Consider the following 26782-nt stretch of genomic DNA (forward strand, 5'->3'; position numbering starts at 1 on the left):
GTCTTCAGGGTGCGAATTACGGGGGAGCCGGGGGAGGCTCATCTGCCCCGAATGATACATTAGCTCCTCTAAATGCAAATATGTTTTACAGTGGTAAATATGAAAATAAAAGCTTCCAAATGAAACAAACACCCCCAACTCTCTGTCATGGTTTAAACCATTTACTTCTACGTGGCTGTATATACCGTCTCCATGTCCACGGAGCTAACCACTTAGTAGCGCCGAATTTGACCTCAGCTGAGCTCCTTTAAACGCATAGATTTTCCCTTGTACTTGCTCATTTTTGCCGTTTGTTTGCCATTCCTCCTTGATAATTTTTTTTTGCCTTTATTCCAATGCATTAGATGTATCTGTTGATGTATCACTGTTTGCTTTTGTCAGTCAGCTGTTTAGAGCGCTCATTGCTTTGTTTTTCAGGTGCGTGCGGGTATTGGTGTTCTCTATGCCGTCCGTGGCCATAAGAAGTATACCATTTCTTTTGCTTTATTATTTTCTATCAATATTTTATTTCCTGGATCAGCTGATGATGGCCGCCAATATCACTAGGCAACTATCCTACAGCTAGACACCAATGCGCATCCAATCCATCCAACATCAATGACAGTAGGCCTGTAGTTGACTCTTTTGGTAAGAAGCATTCGATTCTGCAAAGGCATACGCCTACATTATTTTGGATTTGTGTTGCCCATGAGAACTGTTTTTACGTCTAAACATAATGAAATGGTACATAGGCATAGTTACACTTACAGTGCATTTTCAGAGATTTCTAAGATCCAGGAATCATACAGGTTTTAAGTTCAATGTTCTGATGTTCTAATAATTACAAATAACACTGTCATGAATGTCAATGTAAGGAAAGGAAAGTAGTGTTTTGTGTCACACGATCTGTGAAGACTCCAAGCATTCAATTCATGAATTATGGACAACTCATGAACTATGGTACAAACATGTTTTGATTCAACTGGTGTATTATATTGAATGTAGGGTACCTGTTCCGCACGTGTTCATGTGTGTAAAATTGCCTCTGCTGAGAAGATAGGCTACCGGCAGTGGTGTAGGTCTAGTGGAGGGTGAACGCAACTAAACGCAGTTTACCCACCTTTTTCAGAAAAAATGCCCACCTATTTTTTTTTACAACTACATTAATGGCTACCGGTATCCCCAGTTGAAGTTCATGGTAATAGGCCTACACATTGTAGCCTAGTCTAGTAAAATGACTGTGTTTTATGGTGACCATCCCGTTTTTCCCTGGACAGTTTCAGACCCATTTGGGGGGTGTCCCGACTTTTCAGGATACCAAAAAGGTGCATTTGTCAGTAAGCTGCATCAATTAACGTAGGCCTAATCAATGATAATCGTCCGATGTCATTAGGCACTCTTTTTGGTGTTTTGTAAACAGATATCTATTTCCATTCATCTAATGGCGCAAGTGTACATCCATTGCATTGTTATGATTATTTTGGTGTGGACGAACATGCACAGGTAGCCTACTTTTTGAAGTGATTTGTTTGGCAATCAGATGAAAGTATCATGACTGTTGTGTTCATGCTACATTAAAATGGTATATCATTTTTACCGTTAAATTGTCTTTATTATTAGGCCCATACATCTTTTTGCACTAAATAGAGACCACTTCGAATGTCACGGTGTAATTCATGCTCTGGTTGTCACGGTGTAATTCATGCTCTGGTTGTCATCATAATCTTTGCCATACATACTCAAATGATTGGCATCTTACCATTCAAACAATGAATCCTGATCTAGGATAACTTTTCAAAACATGAAATTATTTGGCTTGCTCTAAAAGGATTTGGCTAAAAGCAAATCTACCCGCTAACTGGGGTGGGGAAACTGGCTCCACAGTATATATTATAATTCAGAAATGTTCACAAGTTGTTCACTGTTTTCACAAGAGACAGACTGACACACATTTTCTGTTTTGACTGAGTTTGTCATCACATGCAAGACTCTTTGTTTTGTTGGCATCTTAATATGTGGATAGCATGAATGCCAGTATTGTCTGACTATACTATCTTTAAGCCTACCAAAGAATGTCTCTTTAAAGCACATTGACCAGTCATCTGACTCCACTGTTGACGGTGGTGTTTAAATGCTTCATCCCTTCCCCACTGCATTCTGGGATATTGTATGAGTAGTCTGGATCCCATGGTGACCCCCAATGTCTGGTTCCTCCTTCGGAAGGTCAGCCTCTGGTTATTGGAAGGGAAGGGGTGCCTGGGATTGGCAGGATGTAAGCAGGTGATTGAGATCGCATGAATGGAGGAAGTAGAGCTGAGGAAGGTAGAGATGGACACAATGTTAGCCACAATACTGATACAATGTCAAGAGTTCACTCATGATTTTTGAGACTCCAATTGAACTGAATATAAAAATGACATTATTGCTAGGCAAACCTGTCAAAACAAAGTTGTATTTGTCACATGCTTACTTACAAGGCCTTAATACTTCTTCAGGCTAGGGTCTATTTTTCTCCATTTCTGCCTGACTGACGTGCCCAAAGTAAACTGCCTGTTGTTTAGGCCCTGAAGCCAGGATATGCATATAATTGGTACCATTGGAAAGAAAACACTCTGAAGTTTGTAGAAATGTTAAAATAATGTAGGAGACTATAACACAATAGATATGGTAGGAGACAATCCAACGAAAAACCGACCAGAATTTTTTTTTTTTGAGAGCCCATGATCTTCCATTAGAACGTATAGGGAAAAAATGTAATCTAGCTCCCAGTATGCAATTCTTATGGCTTCCACTGGATGTCAGTGGTCTTTGTTCAAGGTTTTAGGCTTGTTTCTTCCCAAATGAGGAAGAATTATGAGTTTTAGTACTAGGATACAGACTTCGAAATTAGTCTATGCGCGCCGCGACGAAGTGTCACGAAGAATGACGCTGGATGGACGAAGCAGGTACGGGGAGTAAAACATTTAAAAATAACGGACATACACAAGACATGAACAGCGTCAAGAACATAAACTAAGACAAAAACAATACAATGAAGCAGCAGGGAACCGAGCTAGGGAACTGACAAATATAGGGGAGGAAATAACAGGTGATGAATGAGTCCAGATGAATCCAATAACGCTGATGCGTGTGACGAGGGAAGGCAGGTGTGAGTGATGGATGGCAGGAACGTGTGATGCAGGGTAATCTGGCGCCCTCAAGCGCCAGGGGAAGGGAAGAGCAGGAGCAGGCGTGACACGAAGAGGACGCGCACCTGCTAATATTGTTTTCCTATTGAACATACTTCTTTCCGTATGAAATATTATAGTTTAATTACATTTTAGGGTATCTGAGGATTAAATAGAAACGTATTTTGACTTTTTTTAACAAAGTTTAGCGGTAGCATTTTGGATTCCTTTCTCTGCATGTTGAACGAGTGGATTACTCAAATCGATGGCTCCAACTAAACTGACTTTTTGGGATATAAAAGAAGGATTTTATCTAACAAAAACGACACTACATGTTGTAAATGGAACACTTTGGATGACAAATCAGAGGAAGATTTTTAAAAAGTAAGTGAATATTTAATGGCTATTTGTGAATTTATGAAACCTGTGCTGGTGGAAAAATATGTTGATGTGGGGCACCGTCCTCAAACAATTGCATGGCATGCTTTTGCTGTAAAGCCTATTGTAAATCGGACAGTGCAGTTAGATTAACAAGAATTTAAGCTTTTAACCGATTTAAGACACTTGTATGTTCCTAAATGTTTAATATCCATAATTTTAATGATTATTTATTTGAATTGCGCGCCCTCCAGTTTCACCGGAAGTTGTCTCGCTAGTGGGACGCCTATCCCAGAGAGGAACCAACAATGCAGTTTAAGAAATAGAGTTAAGAAAATTACATAACAATAACGAGGCTATATACAGGGTGTACCGAGTCAATGTGTGGGGGTACAGTTTAGTCAAGGTAATTTGTAAAGTGACTATGCATAGATAAAACAGCGAGTAGCAGCAGGTTAAAAACAAAGGGGCAGTGTAAAAACAAAGGGGGGGGAGTCAATGTAAATAGTCCGGATGGCCATTTGATTCATTGTTCAGCAGTCTTATGGCTTTGGGGTAGAAACTGTTAAGGAGCTTTTTGGACCTAGACTTGGTGCTCTGGTACCGCTTGCCGTGCGGTAGCAGAGAGAACAGTCTATGACTTGGGTAACTGGAGTCTTTGACATTTTTTGGGGCCTTCCTCTGAGCTGTTTGAGATGTGAGCTGTTTGAGCGAGCCTGGAACATCAACTCCTCATCTAAGATGGAAGGCTGCATTCTCAAACAGTGGGGAGGAGTTGGGAGCTCTCTTCACCTCACCATTTTTAAATGTGATTTTCTGCTCTGGAAAGGGGGCTGTTGTTTTTGAGATTCTGAGGAGGGTGCTGGAGGGGTAGGACTGCAGGGACACGCTCTGTTTGGGGAGGGAGGGGAGCTGGGAGAGATGAGAGACAGAGCATTGTTAATGTGGACTACACAAGATTCATTAATGAACTGGAAAACATTAGTTGGTTCACTGACAAGAGTTCGGTGGTCTTTTTGTACACAGCAGTATCTAGGGTAGGGGTGGTAGCAGTGAACAATGTTAGCAAGATTTCATTTGAAGTGTGCCGGAAAAATCATAACTTACCTGAGCATTTAATTGCAATTGGTGATTTCCTTTTGACAAACCGACAGGCAAACTCCATTGGTGGCCATACCACTTAAGGTAAGGACAGTCACCCTGACGTAGACATTTCTATCAAAATGCCAAACTCTTATTTCTAAGCCTTCTTATGTCATTGTGATTGTGAATAAGTCTTGATTTATTACAGCTGATGCAAGCTATGACAAGCATTTCGCTACACTCGCAATAACATCTGCTAACCATGTGTATGTGACCAATAAAATTTGATTTGATTTTGATGAAAAAGATGGCTCTGCAGTGGATAGCAGCCGTCTTACGGGCTCCTGACCAATTCTGCTATTTTGTGTGTTTTTATACGCTGATCTTATTTTTAACAAACTTGTCACGCCCTGATCTGTTTCACCTGTCCTTGTGCTTGTCTCCACCCCCCTCCAGGTGGCGCCCATCTTCCCCATTATCCCCTGGGTACTTATACCTGTGTTCTCTGTTTGTCTGTGGCCAGTTCGTCTTGTTTGTCAAGTCAACCAGCGTTTTGTCTCAGCTCCTGCTTTTCCCAAGTCTCTCTTTTTCTTGCCCTCCTGGTTTTGACCCTTGCCTGTCCTGACTCTGAGCCCGCCTGCCTGACCCCTCTGCCTGCCCCTGACCCTGAGCCTGCCTGCCGTCCTGTACCATTGCCCACTACTCTGGATTTTTGACCCCTGCCTGCCTTGACCTGTCGTTTGCCTGCCCCTGTTGCTGTAATAAACATTGCTACTTCAACACAGTCTGCATTTGGGTGTTACCTGAAACATAATGCCTCCGCTATCATTTCTTATGACCGAAAACAGCTTCTAGACATCAGAACAGCGATCACTAACCTCAATTTGGACGAACATACTTCAACCAGTTGGCAGCTCTGGACGTTCTTCTTACTCCGGACCAGGCCTTTATCCCCGGGACTCAAAAGAGGACGTTACGGCGAAAGAGAGGCATGCGACCCGGTTCCCTGACGAGACTACATCGGGAAGCAAATACACCACCATTGGCGAATGTACTGTAATGGGAATAATGTTTGTGCTTTTCTTATACCTAATTTCTGTGTTCTAATCATGTGCTGTTCTAAAAAACAATTTTTGTGTTTATGCACTTGACTAAACAAATCCTCTTATCAGTAGCTGCCATTTGCAGTACGCCCAGACCTTGTTTTGAGAACAAACTAAAGATATCCCAGTTTCAAGGTCTCAGCTTAGAGAGGAGAAGCCTCGTAAGGTGTTGGTCTGTCACAAGTTAAGAAACAGTAGTGGTCGGTCATATGAATGAAACAAAACAATAATGATGAATCAATTATGTTAAATCATGCAAATATAACTTGTCTGTGTATAGCCGTATATAAGACAACTGCTGGGACTGCCCAGAGAGCTCCTGATTGATGTGTACTATGGTGCATTGAGTTGGTTGGAATCTCGCCAGCGTGCTAACAATAAACAATGACTCATTTAAGATTGACTTCGAGTGTCCGTCCCTGTGTAAGAATTTTTCCAGAACAGTACAATCACTGGAGAACAAACTGGATGAGCTCCCTTCGGATCTATCCTATCAACGGGACCTGAAAAACTGTAATATACTATGTTTCTCAGAGTCTTTGCTGAACAAGTACATGGATATACACTGAGTTGCACCCTCTTTTGCCCTCAGAACAATTCATCATGGCATGGACTCTACAAGGTGTCGAAATCGTTCCACAGGGATGCTGGCCCATGTGGACTCCGATGCTTCCCACAGACGTGTCAAGTTGGCTGGATGTCCTTTGGGTGGTAGACCATTTTTAATACACACAGGAATCTGTTGAGTGTTAAACACTCAAACCGGTTCAGATACACTATTATTTATTTATTTTTATATATTTAACTTGGCAAGTCAGTTTATTCTTATTTACAATGACTGCCTACCCCGGCCAAACCCGGACGACACGGGGGCAATTGTGCGCCAGCGTATGGGACTCCCAATCACGACCGGTATGTGATACATTCTGGAATAAAACCAGAGTCTGTAGTGATGCCTCTAGCACTGAGATGCAGTGACTTAGACCTCTGCGCCACACGGGAGCCCACACTTAAATATTTTGTCTTGACCATTCACATACATATGTCAATTGTCTCAAGGCTTAAAAATCCTTCTTTAACCTATTTCCTCCCCTTCATCTACACTGATTGAGGTGGATTTAACAAGTGCCATCAATAAGGGATCAAAGCTTTCACCTGGATTCACCTGGTCAGTCTGTCATGGAAAGAGCAGGTGTTCCTAATGTTTTGTACACTCAGTGTACAGTTTTTCTTTGCATCTTCAAGACCAGACGGCAGACTCGGGTAAGGCGAAGGGAGGAGGGGTGTGTCACTTTGTTAACAACAGCTGGTGCGTGATCTCTAATGTTAAGGAAGTCTTGAGTTTTGTTCGCCTTAGTTAGAATACCTCAAGATAAGCTGCAGACCAAATTATTTACCAAGAGAATTTTCATCTACAGTGAGCTCCAAAAGTATTGGGACAGTGACACATTTTTGGCTCTGCACTCCAGCACTTTGGATTTGAAATGATACAATGACTATGAGGTTAAATTGCAGACTGTCAGCTTTAAGTTGGTGATATTTTCATCCCTATCGGGTGACAAATTCACTTATATGTGTAATAAAGTAGTCAAACGTTTGTAAATAATAATCAGTGAGAAAGTTACAGCGGCATATATATCACCCCCCACCCCCCTTAAAAAATGCTAACCAGAGTGTCTTGATATTTGTGCAACCGTAACTTTCTCACTCATCATTATTCACGATTCCTTCAGGATTATCCGTAATTATGGTAACATCCACATTAATGTAGAAGTGTTTAGAAACATATTATATTCTTATTTACAAGAAATGCGACTCCAAAATGACACAATGCATTCGTTTTTATTGGGCACAAAATAATCTGAAACACAAGTAAAACAAACAGCAAATGCATCCAACAAGTTTGTAGAGTCACAAGCTTGATGTAATCATTGCGTGCTAAGAATATGGGACCAAATACTAAACTTTTGACCATTTTAATACACATACAGTACCAGTCAAATGTTTGGACACACCTACTCATTCCAGGGGTTTTCTTTATTTTTACTATTTTCTCATCAAAACTATGAAATAACACACATGGAATCATGTAGTAACCAAAAAAACATGTTCAACAAATAAAAATATATCTGACATTTTAGATTATTCAAAATAGCCACCCTTTGCCTTGATGACAGCTTTGCACACTCTTGGCACAGAAAGGGGTCTATAGGACCATAAGCAAACAAGAAAATGCATATTCAGTTGCAGCGTTTCTCATGGTCGGTCTGATGTCTCCACGATAAAAACAACAACTACCGAGCTAAAGGAAAGAGTTGATGCGATACAAGAGAGGATGATGGGGCAGAGGGACGAATTTCAACAGTGGAGGATGCCATCTCCCTTCTGGAGAAGGGTAATGAGAATCACGAGAAAAAGCTGGACATATTGTGGAATCGTGTCGAAGAACTTGAGAACAGAAGTAGGAGAAATACGGTGAGATTGGTTAATCTGAAAGAGGGCAGTGAGGCTGGTGGTGGACCAATCTCGTGTGTGCAGAAAATCATCGCAGAAGGATTTGGATTTGACGACAGGCACGAATTCGAAATTGAACGAACTCATCGCAGGTTAACCATGCCTGACAAGAATGGGCCCCCGGAGAACGGTTCTCATCTGCTTCCTAAGATCTAAAGCCCGGGACAAGATACTTAAAGAGGCGAAAGAAAAGGGTGATGTTCAGTGAGAAGACCGTTGGCTGTCTTTTTTCCTGGACCTGTCCAAGGAACTGGCAATGAAGAAGTTTACAACGGCAAAGAAACAACTACACAAGAAGAATGTCAGGCACACACTGGCATTCCAAGCGACCCCTCTACATGGAAGGGAAAGAAAAAGATTTTCAAAGACAATGTGGAAGCAGAGAGATTCCTGCTAGAGCAAGGTGTTTAGCCTAGATAAAGAACACGAGACAAGGTCAAATACAATGGTATGCAGTTTCCTATACAAATGAAGGTAGCCTATGTGTTTGCGGGAGAGTGTTGCTAATTTAGCCTTTCAAGCGCCTCATGGACCATAAGGAATTGTAAGTTGAGACTGCAGGTTATCTTCTGCAGCATCAAAGAGAATTCTGTGATGATTAACTCATGGTATTGCTTTGTTTTATTTTGGCTTTGGTTTTCTGTGTTTATTTTCAGAGTATTATTGTACAGCTGGAGCACACGGTGCCTTCGGAAAGTATTAAGACCCTTTGACCTTTTTCCACATTTTGTTACGTTACAGCCTTATTCTAAAATGGATTCAATAAAACAAATTCCTCAGCAATCTACACACAATACCCTATAACAACAAAGAAAAACAGGTTTTTAGACATTTTGCAAATGTATTCAAATAAAAAACAGATACCTAATTTACATAAGTATTTAGACCCTTTAATCAGTACTTTGTTGAAGCACCTTTGGCATTGATTACAGCATCTAATCTTCTTGGGTATGATGCTACAAGCTAGGCACACCTGTATTTGGGGAGTTTCTCCCATTCTTCTCTGCAGATCCTCTCAAGCTCTGTCAGGTTGGATGGGAAGCGTTGCTGCACAGCTATTTTCAGGTCTCTCCGGAGATCTTCAATCGGGTTCAAGTCCAGGCTCAAGGACATTCCGAGACTTGTCCCGAAGCCACTCCTGCGCTGTCTTGGCTGTGTGCTTAGGGTCGAACCTTCACCCCAGTCTGAGGTCCTGAGCTCTCTGGAGCAGGTTTTCATCAAGGATCTCTCTGTACTTTTCTCCGTTCATCTTTGCCTCAATCCTGACTAGTCTCCCAGTTCCTGCCGCTGAAAAACATCCCCACAGCATTGTGCTGCCACCACCATGCTTCACCGTAGGGATGGTGCCAGGTTTCCTCCAGACGTGACACTTGGCATTCAGGCCAAAGAGTTCTTGGTCTGGTTTCATCAGACTAGACAATCTTGTTTCTCATGGTCTGAGAGTCTTCAGGTGCCTTTTGGCAAACTCCAAGCAGGCTGTCATGTGCCTTTTACTGAGGAGTGGCCTCTGTCTGGCCACTCTACCATAAAGGCCTGATTGGTGGAGTGCTGCAGAGATGGTTGTCCTTCTGGAAGGTTCTCCCATCTCCACAGAGGAACTCTACAGCTCTGTCAGAGTGACCATCAGGTTCTTGGTCAACAAGGTCCTTCTCCCCCGATTGCTCCGTTTAGCTGGGCGGCCAGCTCTAGAAAGAGTCTTGGTCTTCTTCCATTTAAGAATGATGGAGGCCACTGTGTTCTCGGGGACCTGCAATACTGCAGAAATGCTTTGGTACCCTTCCCCAGACCTTTGCCTCGACACAATCTTTTCTAGGAGCTCTATGGACAATTCCTTCGATCTCATGGCTTGGTTTTTGCACTGTCAACTGTGGACCTCATATAGACAGGTGTGTGCCTTTCCAAATCATGTCCAAACAATTGAATTTACCACAGGTGGACTCCAATCAAGTTGTAGAAACATCTCAAGGATGATCAATGCACCTGAGCTCAATTTTGCGTCTCATATTAAAGGGTCTTAATACTTATGTAAATAAGGTATCTGTTTTTTATTTGAATACATTTGTAAAATGTCTAAAAACCTGTTTTTGCTTTGTCATTATAGGGTATTGTGTGTAGATTGCTGAGGAATTTGTTTTATTGAATCAATTTGAGAATAAGGCTGTAACGTAACAAATTGTGGAAAAGGTCAAAGGGTCTTAATACTTTCCGAAGGCACAGTATTTTGTGAAATGTTAAATAATAATGCTCATTAGAGTTGTCACGTGTGTTAAATGGGACACTTCACACTCACAGGCTATAACTACTCAGTGCAAATATGGCTAATGGATATGTAAAAATAATCTCTTGGAACATGAATTGTTGTGGTAACCAAGTGAAGAGGAAAAAGATTTTGACATATTAAAAATCAAAACAGGCGGATATTGTGTTCATACTGGAATCACATTTAACAGATAGAGGCAACGAAATTTAGAGGAGGCTGGGCTGCAGAAGTTTAGCTCTCCATTCCAAACAAAATGGGGTGATTATTCTGATAAGCAAAATACTTAATTTTGTAATGTTGAAGCAACATATGAGTTTGGCAGGCTTATCTGCATTGAGGCTCTTATAAATGGGATTAAGGTTGTGTTATGCAACATATATGCACCCAACAAGGAGGACCCTGATTTTTTTAATGACGTCAACATTATACTTGGAAATATGGAGGGGCAGATCGTCCTTGCTGGAGACTTTAACCAAGTGACAATATAATTGATAGAAGTAAATTTACAGGTAGCTCCACGCCAAAGAATAGACTTGCAGTAGAAGATATGGGCCTTACTGTCACGATTCCAATGGTGAATGAAGAGTCAAGCGCAGAGAGCAGGTAGTTTTGAGCAAGTGGAATAAACTTTTAATATTCCGAACAGAATATAAATGTGACGCCTACGCCACACAACAAAAGGACGCGTCAAAATCCAGTCCACAATTAATTAGGACAAAATTCACACTACAAAAACACCACCACAACAAACAGAATAACAAGCCCGCACAAAAGTCGGCGGGCCAACTGGGTTTAAATAACCCCCTATCCTAAACACAAAACAGGTGATACAAATTAGACAAACTCAAAAGAAAACAGAAAAGGAGATCAGTGGCAGCTAGTAGACCGGAGACGACGACCGCCGAGCGCCGCCCGAACGGGAAGAGGCACCATCCTCGGCGGGATTCGTAACAGTACCCCCCTCCCGACGCGCGGCTCCCGCAGCGCGCCGACCCCGGCCTCGAGGACGACCCGGAGGGCGAGGAGCAGGGCGATCCGGATGGAGGCGGTGAAAGTCCTTCAAGAGGGACGGATCCAAAATATCCCCCACCGGTACCCAGCATCTCTCCTCCGGACCGTACCCCTCCCAGTCCACGAGGTACTGCAGGCCCCTCACCCGGCGTCTTGAGTCCAGAATGGCTCGTATCCTATACGCCGGGGACCCCTCGATGTCGAGAGGGGGAGGAGGGACCTCCGGTACCTCACCTTCCTGCAGGGGACCAGCTACCACCGGCCTGAGGAGAGACACATGAAACGAGGGGTTAATACGATAATAAGAGGGAAGTTGTAACCTATAACACACCTCGTTTATCCTCCTCAGGACTTTAAATGGCCCCACACACTGCGGCCCCAGCTTCCGGCAGGGCAGGCGGAGGGGCAGGTTTCGGGCCGAGAGCCAGACCCTGTCCCCTGGTGCGAACACCGGGGCCTCACTGCGGTGGCGGTCAGCGCTCCTCTTCTGCCGTTCACTGGCCTGCCTGAGAGAGTCCTGGACCGCTCGCCAGGTCTCTCTAGAGCGCTGTACCCACTCCTCCACCGCAGGAGCGTCGGTCTGGCTCTGATGCCACGGAGCCAGGACCGGCTGGTACCCCAGTACACATTCGAAGGGCGACATATTCGTTGATGAGTGGCGGAGTGAGTTCTGAGCCAACTCCGCCCACGGGACGTACCTCGCCCATTCTCCTGGCCGATCCTGGCAATACGACCTCAGAAACCTACCCACTTCCTGGTTCACTCTTTCCACCTGCCCATTACTTTCGGGGTGATACCCAGAGGTGAGGCTGACCGAGACCCCCAGACGCTCCATAAACGCCCTCCACACCCGGGACGTGAACTGGGGACCTCGATCAGATACGATGTCCTCCGGCACCCCGTAATGCCGGAAGACGTGGGTAAATAGAGCCTCCGCAGTCTGTAGGGCCGTAGGGAGACCAGGTAATGGGAGGAGACGACAGGACTTAGAGAACCGATCCACAACGACCAGAATGGTAGTGTTCCCCTGAGAGGGAGGAAGATCAGTCAAAAAATCTACCGAGAGATGAGACCATGGCCGTTGTGGAACCGGAAGGGGTTGTAACTTCCCTCTCGGTAGGTGCCTAGGAGCCTTACTCTGAGCGCATACCGAGCAGTAGGAGACATAGAGTCTCACGTCCTTAGCCAAGGTGGGCCACCAGTATTTCCCTCGAAGACCCCGCACTGTCCTCTCCATCCCCGGATGACCCGAAGCAGGTAGTGTGTGAGCCCACCGAATCAATCGATCACGGACACCAAGCGGTACGTACCTAAGGCCAGTCGGACACTGGGACGGCACAGGTTCTACCCTCAACGCCCGCTCGATGTCCGCGTCCACCTCCCATACCACCGGGGCCACCAGACAAGAGGCGGGAAGGATGGGAGTCGGATCGATGGGCCGGTCATCCGTGTCATAGAGACGAGACAGCGCGTCGGCCTTAGTGTTGAGGGAACCTGGTCGATAAGAGATCGTGAATCTAAAACGCGTAAAGAACATGGCCCACCTCGCCTGACGCGGATTCAGTCTCCTCGCCTCTCGGATATACTCCAGATTGCGGTGGTCAGTCCAGATGAGAAAAGGGTACTTAGCCCCCTCAAGCCAGTGTCTCCACACCTTCAGGGCTTTTACCATAGCTAGTAGCTCCCTGTCCCCCACATCATAGTTCCGCTCCGCCGGACCCAGTTTCTTAGAAAAGAACGCACAGGGACGGAGCTTCGGTGGCGTGCCCGAGCGCTGTGATAGCACGGCTCCAACACCAGCCTCGGACGCATCCACCTCCACTATAAACGCTAATGAAGGGTCCGGATGCGCCAACACGGGAGCCTCAGTAAACCTTGCCTTCAACTGGTTGAAAGCTCCTTCTGCCTCGGCCGACCACTGTAGACGCACCGGCCCTCCCTTTAGCAGTGAGGTAATGGGTGCCGCCCCTTGGCCAAAACCCCGGATAAACCTCCGGTAGTAATTGGCAAACCCTAAAAACCGCTGCACCTCCTTTACCGTGGTCGGAGTCGGCCAATTACGCACGGCGTTAACGCGGTCACTCTCCATCACCACCCCTGAGGTGGAAATGCGATAACCCAGGAAAGAGACGGCTTGTTTGGAGAACACACATTTCTCAGCCTTGACGTATAGGTCATGCTCCAGCAGCCGCCCAAGGACCCTGCGCACCAGGGAGACATGCGCGGCGCGTGTGGCAGAATAGATCAAGATGTCATCAATATACACTACCACACCCTGCCCGTGCAAGTCCCTGAGAATCTCATCTACAAAGGATTGGAAGACGGCTGGAGCATTCTTTAACCCATACGGCATGACGAGGTACTCATAGTGGCCTGATGTGGTACTAAACGCTGTTTTCCACTCGTCTCCTCCCCGAATACGCACCAGATTATACGCGCTCCTGAGGTCCAGTTTTGTGAAAAAACGTGCTCCGTGGAATGATTCCACCGCCGTAGCGATGAGAGGTAGCGGATAACTAAATCCCACTGTGATTGAATTTAGACCTCGATAATCAATGCACGGACGCAGACCTCCCTCCTTCTTTCTCACAAAAAAGAAACTCGAGGAGGCGGGTGACATGGAGGGCCGAATGAACCCCTGTCTCAGAGATTCCGTGACATATGTCTCCATAGCCAACGTCTCCTCCTGTGACAATGGGTACACATGACTCCTGGGGAGTGCAGCGTTCTCCTGGAGGTTTATCACGCAATCCCACCGTCGATGAGGTGGTAATTTGTTCGCTTTCTTCTTACTAAAAGCGATAGCCAAATCGGCATATTCTGGGGGAATGCGCACAGTGGAAACCTGGTCTGGACTCTCCACCGATGTGGCACCGATGGAAACTCCCACACACCTACCTGAACACTCCTCTGACCACCCCTGAAGAGCTCCCTGTCTCCAGGAAATGAGGGGATTGTGAATGGCTAGCCAGGGAACCCCCAACACCACCGGAAACCCAGGTGAATCAATAAGGTAGAAACTAATCTGCTCCCTATGATCCCCCTGCGTTACCATGTCCAGCGGAATCGTGGCCTCCCTGATCAGCCCTGACCCTAACGGTCGGCTATCTAAGGAGTGCACAGGGAAAGGTGGGTCTATCTGCACCAACGGAATACCCAACTTGCGGGCGAGTCCGCGATCCATAAAACTCCCAGCTGCGCCTGAGTCTACTAGCGCCTTATGCTGGAGAGAGGGGAAAAACGCAGGGAAAGAAATAACCAAAAACATGTGACCGACAGGAAGCTCTGGGTGAGTCTTGTGCCTACTCACCTGGGGTGACCGAGAAGTATTCCGCCTGCCATCTCTACTCCCAGAGGCACTCCTCCAGCACCTGTCCGAAGTGTGTCCTCTCCGGCCACAATAGGTGCAAGAGAAGCCACCTCCTCCGGCCCCCCTAGATGCAGCCCCTCCCAACTCCATCGGAGTTGGAGCGGAAGGGCTGGGAGGTGGAACTGACAGGACCCCCTCTGAACGCCCGCGGGCAGCTAGCAAGTTGTCCAGTCGTATAGACATGTCAATGAGCTCATTGAGGGAGAGTGTAGTGTCTCGACAAGCTAGCTCCCGACGGACGTCCTCCCGAAGGCTACATCGGTAATGGTCCATCAGGGCCCTGTCATTCCACCCCGCACCAGCAGCCAAGGTCCGGAACTCCAAGGCGAAGTCTTGCGCACTCCTCGTCTCCTGTCTGAGGTGGAACAGTCGCTCACCCACCGCTCGGCCTTCCTGAGGGTGGTCAAATACGGCCCGAAAGCGGCGGGTGAACTCTGGGTAGTGGTCTCGAACCGAGTCTGGGCCGTTCCAGACCGCGTTAGCCCATTCCAGGGCTCTACCCGTCAGACAGGAGATGAGGAGGCTAACACTCTCCTCTCCAGAGGGAGTCGGATGAACGGTGGCCAAGTAGAGCTCCAACTGGAGCAAAAACCCCTGGCACCCAGCCACCGCTCCGTCGTACTCCCTTGGGAGCGCGAGACGCAATGCGCCTGAACCAGATGCCGACGTTGAAGGAGTAGGTTGCGACGTCTGTGAAGGAGCTGGTGTAGATGTCGGGATACCACTCCTCTCCCATCGCTCCATCCTCTCCATCATCATGTCCATCGCCGACCCAATCCGATGGAGAACGGCGGTGTGATGAAGGACACGCTCCTCCATCGATGGAAGAGGGGTGATTGCTGCATCTGCTGACTCCATTTAGGGTGCGGGCTTCTGTCACGATTCCAATGGTGAATGAAGAGTCAAGCGCAGAGAGCAGGTAGTTTTGAGCAAGTGGAATAAACTTTTAATATTCCGAACAGAATATAAATGTGACGCCTACGCCACACAACAAAAGGGCGCGTCAAAATCCAGTCCACAATTAATTAGGACAAAATTCACACTACAAAAACACCACCACAACAAACAGAATAACAAGCCCGCACAAAAGTCGGCGGGCCAACTGGGTTTAAATAACCCCCTATCCTAAACACAAAACAGGTGATACAAATTAGACAAACTCAAAAGAAAACAGAAAAGGAGATCGGTGGCAGCTAGTAGACCGGAGACGACGACCGCCGAGCGCCGCCCGAACGGGAAGAGGCACCATCCTCGGTGGGATTCGTAACACTTACAGACATATGGAGATTATACTTTTTTCTATCATTAGGATGGACTATTCTCTCCCGCTGTCATAATACACACTCCAGAATAGATTTCTTCTTGATGGTTAATAATGTGATTGATTACAAAATTGGGCCCATTGCCCTCACAGATCATGCTATAGTAGAGTTACATGTTGTATTAAACTCCAAAAATGTGAAGAAGGGTAGATTTACAAGATTCGATATTTAGACAACCACTAGCAGATGATCTTAGATCCTTTTTTTGAGATCAACATAGTCTCAACTGAAAATGTCCACAGTATGGGAAACCTCTAAAGCATATATTAGAGGGGAAATAATAGCACATGCGTCCAAAAAGAAGAGAGGAGGGGCTGAAGCAGTAAAAAGATTAGAAACAGAGCTATGTGTCTTGGAAAGGGATTTGACAAGACATTTCACAGATAGCACATTTCAAACTTCAAAATTAAAATTTCAGTTGCAAGAAATGTATAACAAAAAGGCAGAATATGCACCCAAAAAACGGAATATGCACCCAGTTTTTATGAGGCAGGTGATAAGACAGGCAGGCTACTAGAAACACAACTAAAAATGCAGAACACTTCTAAAGTAATTCCAGAAATTAAGAAGGGCAATAAGATTGTGACCTCATCCAAATATATGTTTTTATGAAGATTTATATACATCCTCCTGTTCAGCGAGCCCCATAGATATGGATAGTTTCTTGTCTGGTATAGAATTACCTAGGTAATCAGATAGCCAGGTAGAAGACCTGGACTATACTATAACAGAAGAAGAAGTTAGAGCCACCATTTTGTCTATGAACGCAGGGAAATCACCTGGTCTGGATGGCCTTTCTGTAGAATATTATAAAAAGTATATTGATATTCTTGTACCTGTATTGACAGTGGTTTACCAGGAGGCATTTCATAATGGCTCCCTTCCGGACACCTTTTAATGAGGCTTTGATATCGCTCACTCCTAAAAAGGATAAAGATACTACAGAACCTGGGAATTTTAGAGCTATCCGCCTCCTTAATGTGGATTGTAAAGATTCTTACTAAGACCCTTGTGATACGCTTAGAGAAGGCACTACATAATATCATACATAGTGACCAAGTAGGATTTATAAAGAACAGGACCTCAACTGATAATACGAGGAGGCCCTTACATCTCATCTGGTTAAACCGCTCAAATATAGTTCCTACCACTGCTGCTTCCTTAGATGCTGTCACATTTTCTCTTGCTCCTCCCCTCCGGCGTACGACGTTGCCAGAATACTAACCACCGGTCCTGGTATTCATCATTACGCACACCTGGCACTCATCATTATGATCGTTAATCATTATGATTCACACCTGGACTTCATTACCTTCATCATTTCCTCCCATTTATATGTCACTCTCTTATGTTGGTATACCAGTTGGTATTGTTATTGTGTACAGGCTTGTAGCCAAAAGGAATTGTCTCGTTCCTGGTTTTGTTGTTTTATTAAACATTTCACTTACACCTGCTTCCCGACTCACAGCTCCATTATTACAGATGCTGAGAAGGCATTTGATAGGGTAGAGTGGGCTTTTCTCTTAAGAACCCTAGAATAGGGGTCCTCTATTCCAATCCTAAAGCAACAGTACTTACGAATGGAATTATGTCTAATTTTTTTCCATCTTTCTAGAGGCACAAGGCAGGGTTGCTCACTCTCCCCTCTCCTGTTTTAGGAGAGTCTCTTGGAACTATGATAAGAACAGATCCAGAAATTAGGGGTGTACATGGAGGAGGAAAACACAAGGAAACACAAACAATACCATATGTTACTCTGGAACTGTTACCCCATTTAATTTCAAATGTGTTCCTACTGGGATTAAATATTTGAGTATTGGCCTCCCGAGTGGGGCAGCGGTCAAAGGCACTGCATCGCAGTGCTTGAGGCGTCACTACAGACCCGGGTTCGATCCAAGGGCTGTGTTGCAGCCGGCCGTGACCGGGAGACCCATGAGGCGGCGCACAATTGGCCCAGAGTCGTCCGGGTTAGGGGAGGGTTTGCCCGGCCGGGATGTCCTTGTCCCATCGCGCTCTAGTGACTCCTGTGGCGGGCCGGGCCGGGCACATGCACGATGACACGGTCGCCAGGTGTACAGTGTTTCCTCCAATACGTTGGTGTGGCTGGCTTCTGGGTTACGCGAGCAGTGCGTCAAGATGCAAGTGCTGCTCGGCAGTGTTGTGTTTTGGAGGACGCAATTGGATATCATGAAATTGGGGAAGAAAAAGGTGGGGGGGGGGCGGTAATTGGACCCCAACAATTCTCTGTGTTGGAAATGCCAAAAAGACATTGGGACATTTTTATTATTATTATTATTTTTTTAAATACATTTTATCCCCTTTTCTCCCCAATTTTCGTGGTATCCAATCGCTAGTAATTACTATCTTGTCTCATCGCTACAACTCCCGTACGGGCTCGGGAGAGACGAAGGTCGAAAGCCATGCGTCCTCCGAAGCACAACCCAACCAAGCCGCACTGCTTCTTAACACAGCGTGCCTCCAACCCGGAAGCCAGCCGCACCAATGTGTCGGAGGAAACACCTGGCCCCCTTGGTTAGCGCGCACTGCGCCCGGCCCGCCACAGGAGTCGCTGGAGCGCGATGAGACAAGGATATCCCTACCGGCCAAACCCTCCCTAACCCGGACGACGCTAGGCCAATTGTACGTCGCCCCACGGACCTCCCGGTCGCGGCCGGCTGCGACAGAGCCTGGGCGCGAACCCAGAGACTCTGGTGGCGCAGCTAGCACTGCGATGCAGTGCCCTAGACCACTGCGCCACCCGGGAGGCCCGACACTGGGACATTTTTATACGCAATATGGGAATGTACGTTAGTGCTACCTTTCTGGAAGGATATTTTGAAATATCTGGATGAATGGTTGAGGTTAACAATTCCAGGTTCACCATGAATATTTATCTTGGGCTGTAAGAACAGAGTTACCTATGTAAGGGATGCGGAATTTGCACTGATCACTGTTGGTATCATTACAGCAGCTAGAGTAATCCTTAGAATTTGGAAGGGTCATGCCACTCCTACTCTGAAACAGTGGATAGAATCAATGTTGGAGGTAGCATCCTATGAACAAATGCTTGCTAGGATCACTGGTAGAAACGACAATTCTCGAGATACTATTTGACTGTGTATATGTGCTATGTTGGAGAATATGTCATGCTCACTGTTTTTATGCTGTTCAATGTATTTTTTTATTTGTTTGTTTGTTTGTGGAAAAAAGGACAAAATAAATACAACTTTAATAACAAAACAAAAAAGAAACGCAGACAAGCTCTCCCACGCCCTCCCTTGATGTAGTTCTGTCCTTGAGCTGTTCTTGTCTATTAATGTTCTGTATTATGTCACGTTTCATGTTTTGTGTGGACCCCAGGAAGAGTAGCTGCTGCTTTTGCAACAGCTAATGGGGATCCTAATAAAATAAAAAAATACCAAACACTTTTGACAAATCAGACCATAACTCTATACTCCTGCTTCTTGCTTACAAGCAAAAACTCAAACAGGAAGTACCAGTGTGTCACGACTTCCGCCGAAGTTGGTCCCTCTCCTTGTTCGGGTGGCGTTCGGCGGTCGACGTCACCGGCCTTCTAGCCATCGCCAATCCACTTTTCATTTTCCATTTGTTTTGTCCTTGTCTTACACACCTGGTTTCACTCCCCCAATTACTTGTTCATTATTTAACCCTCTGTTCCCCCATGTTTGTTTGTGAGTGATTGTTTGTATGTAATACGGTCCGTTCTTGTGGGCTAGATTATTGCGTTGTATTATTGATTCTTTGAGTAAATTACGTTTATTATTCATATCTGCTGTCCTGCGCCTGACTCCTCTACTCCAGCTACACACAGGCTTATTACACAGTGAGAGAGCTCAATACCGAAGTGGTCCGATAAAGTGGATTCTAAGCTACAGGACTGTTTCGCTAGCACAGATTTAAATCTGTTTTGGGATTCATCCGATAAAATGTAGTTTACCACATCAGTCACCGGCTAAATTAAGAAGTGCATCAACAACTTCGTCCCCACAGTGACCCTACCAGAAGCCATGTATTACAGGCAACATCCGCAATGAGCTAAAGGCTAGAACTGCCGCTTTCAAGGGGCGGGACACTAATCCGGACACTTAGAAGAAATCCCGCTATGACATCCTACGAGCCGTCAAACAGGCAAAGCATCAATACAAGCCTAAGATCGAATCCTCCTACGCTGGCTCGGATGCTCGGCGGATGTGGCAGGGCTTGCAAACTATCACAGATTACAAAGGAAAAACCAGTAGTGAGCTGCCCAGCCACTGGAGCCTACCAGACAAGCTAAATGACTTTTATGCTAAATGCCTTCTGATCGTGGACTACAGGAAACAGAGGGGCGAGCACGCCCCCATCCACATCGATGAGGCTGTAGTGGAGCAGGTCGAGAGCCTCAAGTTCCACAGTTGTGAAGAGGGCACGACAGCACCGCTTCCCCCTCAGTAGGCTGAAAAGATTTGGCATGGGCTCTCAGATCCTCAAAAAAGTTATACACCTGCGCCATTGAGAGCATCTTGACTGGCTGCATCACCGCTTGGTACGGCAACTGCAAGGTACCCGACCGCAAGGCACTGCAGAGGGTGGTGAGTATGGCCCATTACATCACTGGGGCCGAGCTCCCTGCCATCCAGGACCTCTATACCAGGAGGTGTCAGATGAAGGCCCAAAAAACTGTGAAAGACTGCCACCCAAGCCATAGACTGTTCTCTCTGCTGCTGCAAGGCAAGCAATACCAGTGCACCAAGTCTGGAACCAACAGGAGCCTGAACAGCTTCTACCTCCAAGCCATGAACTGCTAAGCAATGCTGCTAAATAGCTGATCAAATGACTACCTGCATTGACCCTTGGACGGACTCTATGAACACACATTGGACTCTACCCCTTCTCTCACACATACTTACACTACACCCAACACACACACACACGTCTGGAGGAAACCTGGCACCATCCCTACAGTGAAGCATGGTGGTGGCAGCATCATGCTGTGGGGATGTTTTCAGTGTCAGGGACTGGGAGACTAGTCAGGATCAGTTTTTTATATTTAATAAATTAGCTACAATTTCCCAAAACTGTTTTTGCTTTGTCATTATGGGGTATTGTGTGTAGATTGATGAGGGGAAAAAAAATATTTTATCAATTTTAGAATAAGCCTGTAATGTAACAAAATATGGAAAAAGTCAAGGGTTCTGCATACTTTCCGAAGGCGCTGTATAACACACATTTCAACATGAATTTGGTTAGCTAACACAAAAAGTTACACGTCAAATCAAATCAAACTTTATTTGTCACATGCGCCAAATACAACAAATGTAGCCCTTACCGTGAAATGCTTACTTACAAGCCCTTAACCGACAGTGCAGTTCAAGAAGAGCTAAGAAAATATTTACCATGTTAACTAAAGTAAAAAATAGGTCATCAGTTTTATTTTTCAATGATTGCACGTTAGCCAATAGAACAGATGGCAGTGGGAGTTTACTCGCTCGCCTATGAATTCTCAGAAGGTAGCCCGACCTCTGCCCCCTTTTTCTCCATCTTTTCTTCACGCAAATGACGGGGATTTGGGCCTGGTCCTGGGAAAGTAGTATAACCTTATCATTGGACTCGTTAAAAGAAAAAGCTTCTTCCAGTTCGAGGTCAGTAATCACTGTTCTGATGTCCAGAAGTTATTTTCGGTCATAAGAGACGGAAGCAGCAACATTATGTACAAAATAAGTAAAAGAATAAGTTACAAACAACGCAAAAAAACTAACAAAGTAGCACAGTTGGTTAGGAGCATGTAAAACGTCAGCCATCCTCCCGTCGGCGCCATCTTAACAAAACATTTTGCAGCTTTAAAAATAAAATAACACACACACACACACACACACACACACACACACACACACACACACACACACACACACACACACACACACACACACACACACACACACACACACACACACACACACACACACACACACACACACACACACACACACACACACACACACACACAGCTTACGGTTTATACTTCTGGACTTTTATTCTTTGGCTTTTTTACAGGGGGGACCCATTCCTGATGATACAGATTAGCGTTAGTGCTTTCTCCTCATTAACTCTCTCCATATCATTTCACACAACACATAGTATGTATACAGTAGTAATCAGAGCTCTATATATGGCTGGTAGTAAAAAGCCTATCAACACTAGCAAAGTTCAAAGGTCACTGTAATGAGTTACAGTTGTATACCTCAATCGTTGGCCAGTCAGTGGGCATGCCTGGGCCGTGGTTGTTCTTCCACCATCTCAGATCGTCTGTCTCACTGATGGACATGAGAGTGTGGTGAAGTTCACTATACACAGTCTTCACACTGACAGACATATAGAGACAGACAGAATGGGAGAGGATATTAATATACTGTATATACAGTGCCTTTGGAAAGTATTCATTTTTTTTATTTTATTTTTTTATTTTACCTTTATTTAACTAGGCAAGTCAGTTAATAAGAACAAATTCTTCTTTACAATGACGGCCTTCCAAAAGGCAAAAGGCCTCCTGCGGGGACGGGGGCTGGGATTTGTTTTAAAAATACAACAAAACACACATCACGACAAGAGACACCACAAAACGACAAAGAGAGACCTAAGACAACAACATAGCATTGCTACACCACATGCCAACAACATGGTAGCAACAAAACATGGCAGCAGCACAACGTGGTAGCAGCACAAAACATGGTACAAACATTATTTGGCACAGACAACAGCACAAAGGCAAGAAGAGACAAGAGACAACAATGCATCCCGCGAAGCAGCCACAACTGTCAGTAAGAGTGTCCATGAGTGAGTCTTTAAATGATGAGATGGAGATAAAACTGTCCAGTTTGAGTGTTTTTTGCAGCTCATTCTAGTCGCTAGCTGCAGCGAACTGAAAAGAGGAGCGACCCAGGGACGTGTGTGCTACAGTAAAGGTCCCTTTAACAGAATGTGACTGGCAGAACGGGTCATTCATACCCCTTGACTTTTTCCACAATTTGTTGTTCCGGTCTTATTCTAAAATGGATTCAATGTTTTTTTTCTACACAAAATACCCCATAATGACAAAGCAAAAAACAGGTTTTTATACATTTTTGCAAATGTATTCAAAATAAAAAACATAAATACCTTATTTACATTAGTATTCTGACCCTTTGCTTTGAGACTCGAAATTGAGCTCAGGTGCATCCTGTTTCCATTAAACATCCTTGAGATGTTTTTACAACTTCATTGGAGTCCACCTGTGTTAAATTCAATTGATTTGGAAAGGCACACACCTAAGGTTCCACAGTTGACAGTGCATGTCAGAGCAAAAACCAAGCCATGAGGTTGAAGGTATTGTCCGTAGAGCTCCTAGACAGGGTTGTGTCGAGGCACATATCTGGGGAAGTGTACAAAAAAATGTCTGCAGCAATGAAGGTCCCCAAGAACACAGTGGCCTCCATCATTCTTAAATGGAAGAAGTTTGGAACCACCAAGACTCTTCCCAGAGCTGGCCGCCCAGCCAAACTGAGCAATCGGGGAAGAAGGGCCTTGGTCAGGGAGGTGACCAAGAACCCGATGGTCGCTGGCAGATCTCTAGAGACCTGAAAATAGCTGTGCAACAATGCTCCCCATCTAACATGACAGAGCTTGAGAGGATCTGCAGAGAGGAATGGGAGAAATTCCCCAAATACAGGTGTGACAAGCTTGTAGCGTCATACCCAAGAAGACTCGATGCTGTAATCGCTGCCAAAGATGCTTCAACAGAGTACTGAGTAAAGGGTCTGAATACTTATGTAAATGTGATATGATTTTTTTATAAACATTGTCATTATGGTGTATTGTGTGTAGATTTATGAGGAAAAAAAACTACTTAATACAATTTAGAATAAGGTTGTAACATTTCCAAAATGTGGAAAAAGTCAAGGGGTCTGAATACTTTACAAATGCGCTGTAGATAGGGCTGTGGTGGTCATTAACTTTTGTCAGCCGGTTATTGTCATGCAAAAGACAGCCGGTCTCAGAGGAATGCCCATTAATTAAGATGACACGTTTAGTATCTCCAGGCCATCCACAAGTCGCTGATGCGCGCCTTTGCAACAGCTACATTTTAGTTTTAGGTTCTAAATAACTGGGTAAAAACTGACGGACAACTGTGAAGAGCTCAAACCAAGTTGATTCACCCAAAGTGTCAGACAGCTGAACAGACAAAGACATGTTCACACAAGCACTGGTATTGAACCCTTCCTCCTATTTAAGTCTCCTCCTTACACATCTGAACAGCCAATACACCTCTGTTGCTAGACAGAACTTTGGTGAAATCTGTTCTTCCTCACTTCATCTGGCCTATTTCAGAAGAACAGAATATGAGATGGTCTACTGTATGCTATCTTGCTATGCTCCATGCCGTAGGCAGTAGGCTTGTTTGTTTAGCTGACAAGATATGCTTATTAGTTCAACAACATTATTTTATATGATATGATTTTATAGTAGAAGAATATAATTGAACTTAGATTAATAAAACAGAAGTTGTATTTTTTTCTATTCCGAACCAAATGCACATATGAGCATAAACATGATCATTTGAAACAGGTCCTATATGCTAGATTTAGAGTTATTTGAAACAGGTCCTAAATGCTAGATTTAGAGTTATTTGAAACAGGTCCTAAATGCTAGATTTTGAGTTATTTGAAACAGGTCCTAAATGCTAGATTTAGAGTTATTTGAAACAGGTCCTAAATGCTAGATTTAGAGTTATTTGAAACAGGTCCTATATGCTAGATTTAGAGTTATTTGAAACAGGTCCTAAATGCTAGATTTAGAGTTATTTGAAACAGGTCCTATATGCTAGATTTAGAGTTATTTGAAACAGGTCCTAAATGCTAGATTTAGAGTTATTTGAAACAGGTCCTATATGCAAGATTTAGAGTTATTTGGCAACTTTAGTTGTGAATGATATAAAACTTACAAAGTCTTAGAAATCAAAACATACACTATTTATACAAAAGTATGTGGACACCCCTTCAAATGAGTGGATTCGGCTATTTCAGCCACACCCGTTGCTGACAAGTGTATAAAATCGAGCATAGACAAACATTGGCAGTAGAATGACCTTACGGAAGAGTTCAGTGACTTTTAACGTGGCACCGTCATATGATGTCACCTTTCCAACAAGTCAGTTCGTCAAATTAATGCCCTGGTAAAGTTGCCCTGGTTAACTGTAAGAGCTGTTATTGTGAAGTGGAAATGTCTAGGAGCAACAACAGCTCAGCCGCGAAGTGGTAGGCCACATAAGCTCACAGAATGGGACTGCCGACTGCTGAAGCGCATAAGAATCATCTGTCCTCGGTTGCAGCACTCACTACCGAGTTCCAAACTGCCTCTGGAAGCAAAATCAGCAGAAGAACTGTTTGTCTGGAGATTCAGGAAATGGGTTTCCATGGCCGAGCAGCCGCACACAAGCCTAAGATCACCATGCGCAATGCCAAGCGCCGGATGCAGTGGTGTAAAGCTTGCTGCCATTGGACTCTGGAGCAGTGGAAATGTGTTCTCTGAAGTGATGAATCACGCTTCATCATCTGGCAGTCACGACAGACAAATCTGGGTTTGGCGGATGCCAGGAGAACGCTACATGCCCCAATGCATAGTGCCAACTATAAAGTTTGGTGGAGGAGGAATAATGGTCTCGGGCTGATTTTCATGGTTCGGGCTAGGCCCATTGGTTCCAGTGAATAGGAAATCTTAACGCGACAGCATACAATTACATTTTAGACGAGTCTGTGCTTCCAACTTTGTGGCAGCAGTTTGCAGAAGGCCCTTTCTTGTTTCAGCATGACAATACCCCCGTGCACAAAGTGAGGTCCATACAGAAATGGTTTGTCGATCGGTGTGGAAGAACTTGACTGGCCTGCACAGAGCCCAGACCTCAACCCTATCGAACACCTTTGGGATGATTTGGGATGAATTGGAATGCTGACTGCGAGCCAGGCCTAATCGCCCAATCAAGTCCGAGCAGCGATGTTCCAACATCTAGTGGAAAGCCTTCCCAGGAGGCTGTTAGAGCAGCAAACGGCGGACCAACTCCATATAAATGCCCATGATTTTGGAATGACATGTTTGACGAGCAGGTGTCCACATACTTTTGGTCATGTAGTGTAGATCATCCGTTAATGGTAGCCTCAAACTATTGTAAAATGTTATGTTGATTTTTTTATCATCCAGAAACTCTGCATCCGGGTGTCCTCAGGGTGTTCTCTGGGGAGCGTCGACATTTCTGGGGACGTCGTAGAAGAAGAAAGGGGAAGATCATGAACAACCACCTTACAGTGCTTTCACAGAGATTGCATCATTACATGAAGTATATCAACAGATATATTATTACACAATTAAAATCTGTCTTAGCTCATAAATCTGAAATGTGCATTCCAGTGACCATACTTAATTAAATGTTTAACATTTTTGGCTTGATGACATAATTAGTAAAGATTTGTTCAGACTGTACTCAAATTCAAAATGATTAAATATGATTAGGAATTTACAGAATTTACAAAAAACATCCAACTCTTACTGTGAGCCTACAGTGCTGG

At 44.8% G+C, this 26782-nt stretch overlaps 1 long non-coding RNA gene across 1 annotated transcript in view; it reads right to left on the minus strand.

Annotated features, from left to right (window-relative positions):
* Positions 1-1575: 1575 nt before the first annotated feature.
* LOC139541936 (uncharacterized) overlaps positions 1576-26782 on the minus strand; it is a 28587-nt gene continuing 3380 nt past the window's right edge. Inside the window, exons 2-4 of the long non-coding RNA XR_011668430.1 lie at positions 22429-22549; positions 22201-22254; positions 1576-2292 (exon numbers count right to left, since the gene is read on the minus strand). This is a non-coding gene — a long non-coding RNA (uncharacterized lncRNA). The remainder of the gene's footprint in view (positions 2293-22200; positions 22255-22428; positions 22550-26782) is intronic.

This window comes from Salvelinus alpinus, chromosome 17 (genome assembly GCF_045679555.1).
Source record: "Salvelinus alpinus chromosome 17, SLU_Salpinus.1, whole genome shotgun sequence".
NCBI classification, from domain to species: Eukaryota; Metazoa; Chordata; class Actinopteri; order Salmoniformes; family Salmonidae; genus Salvelinus; species Salvelinus alpinus.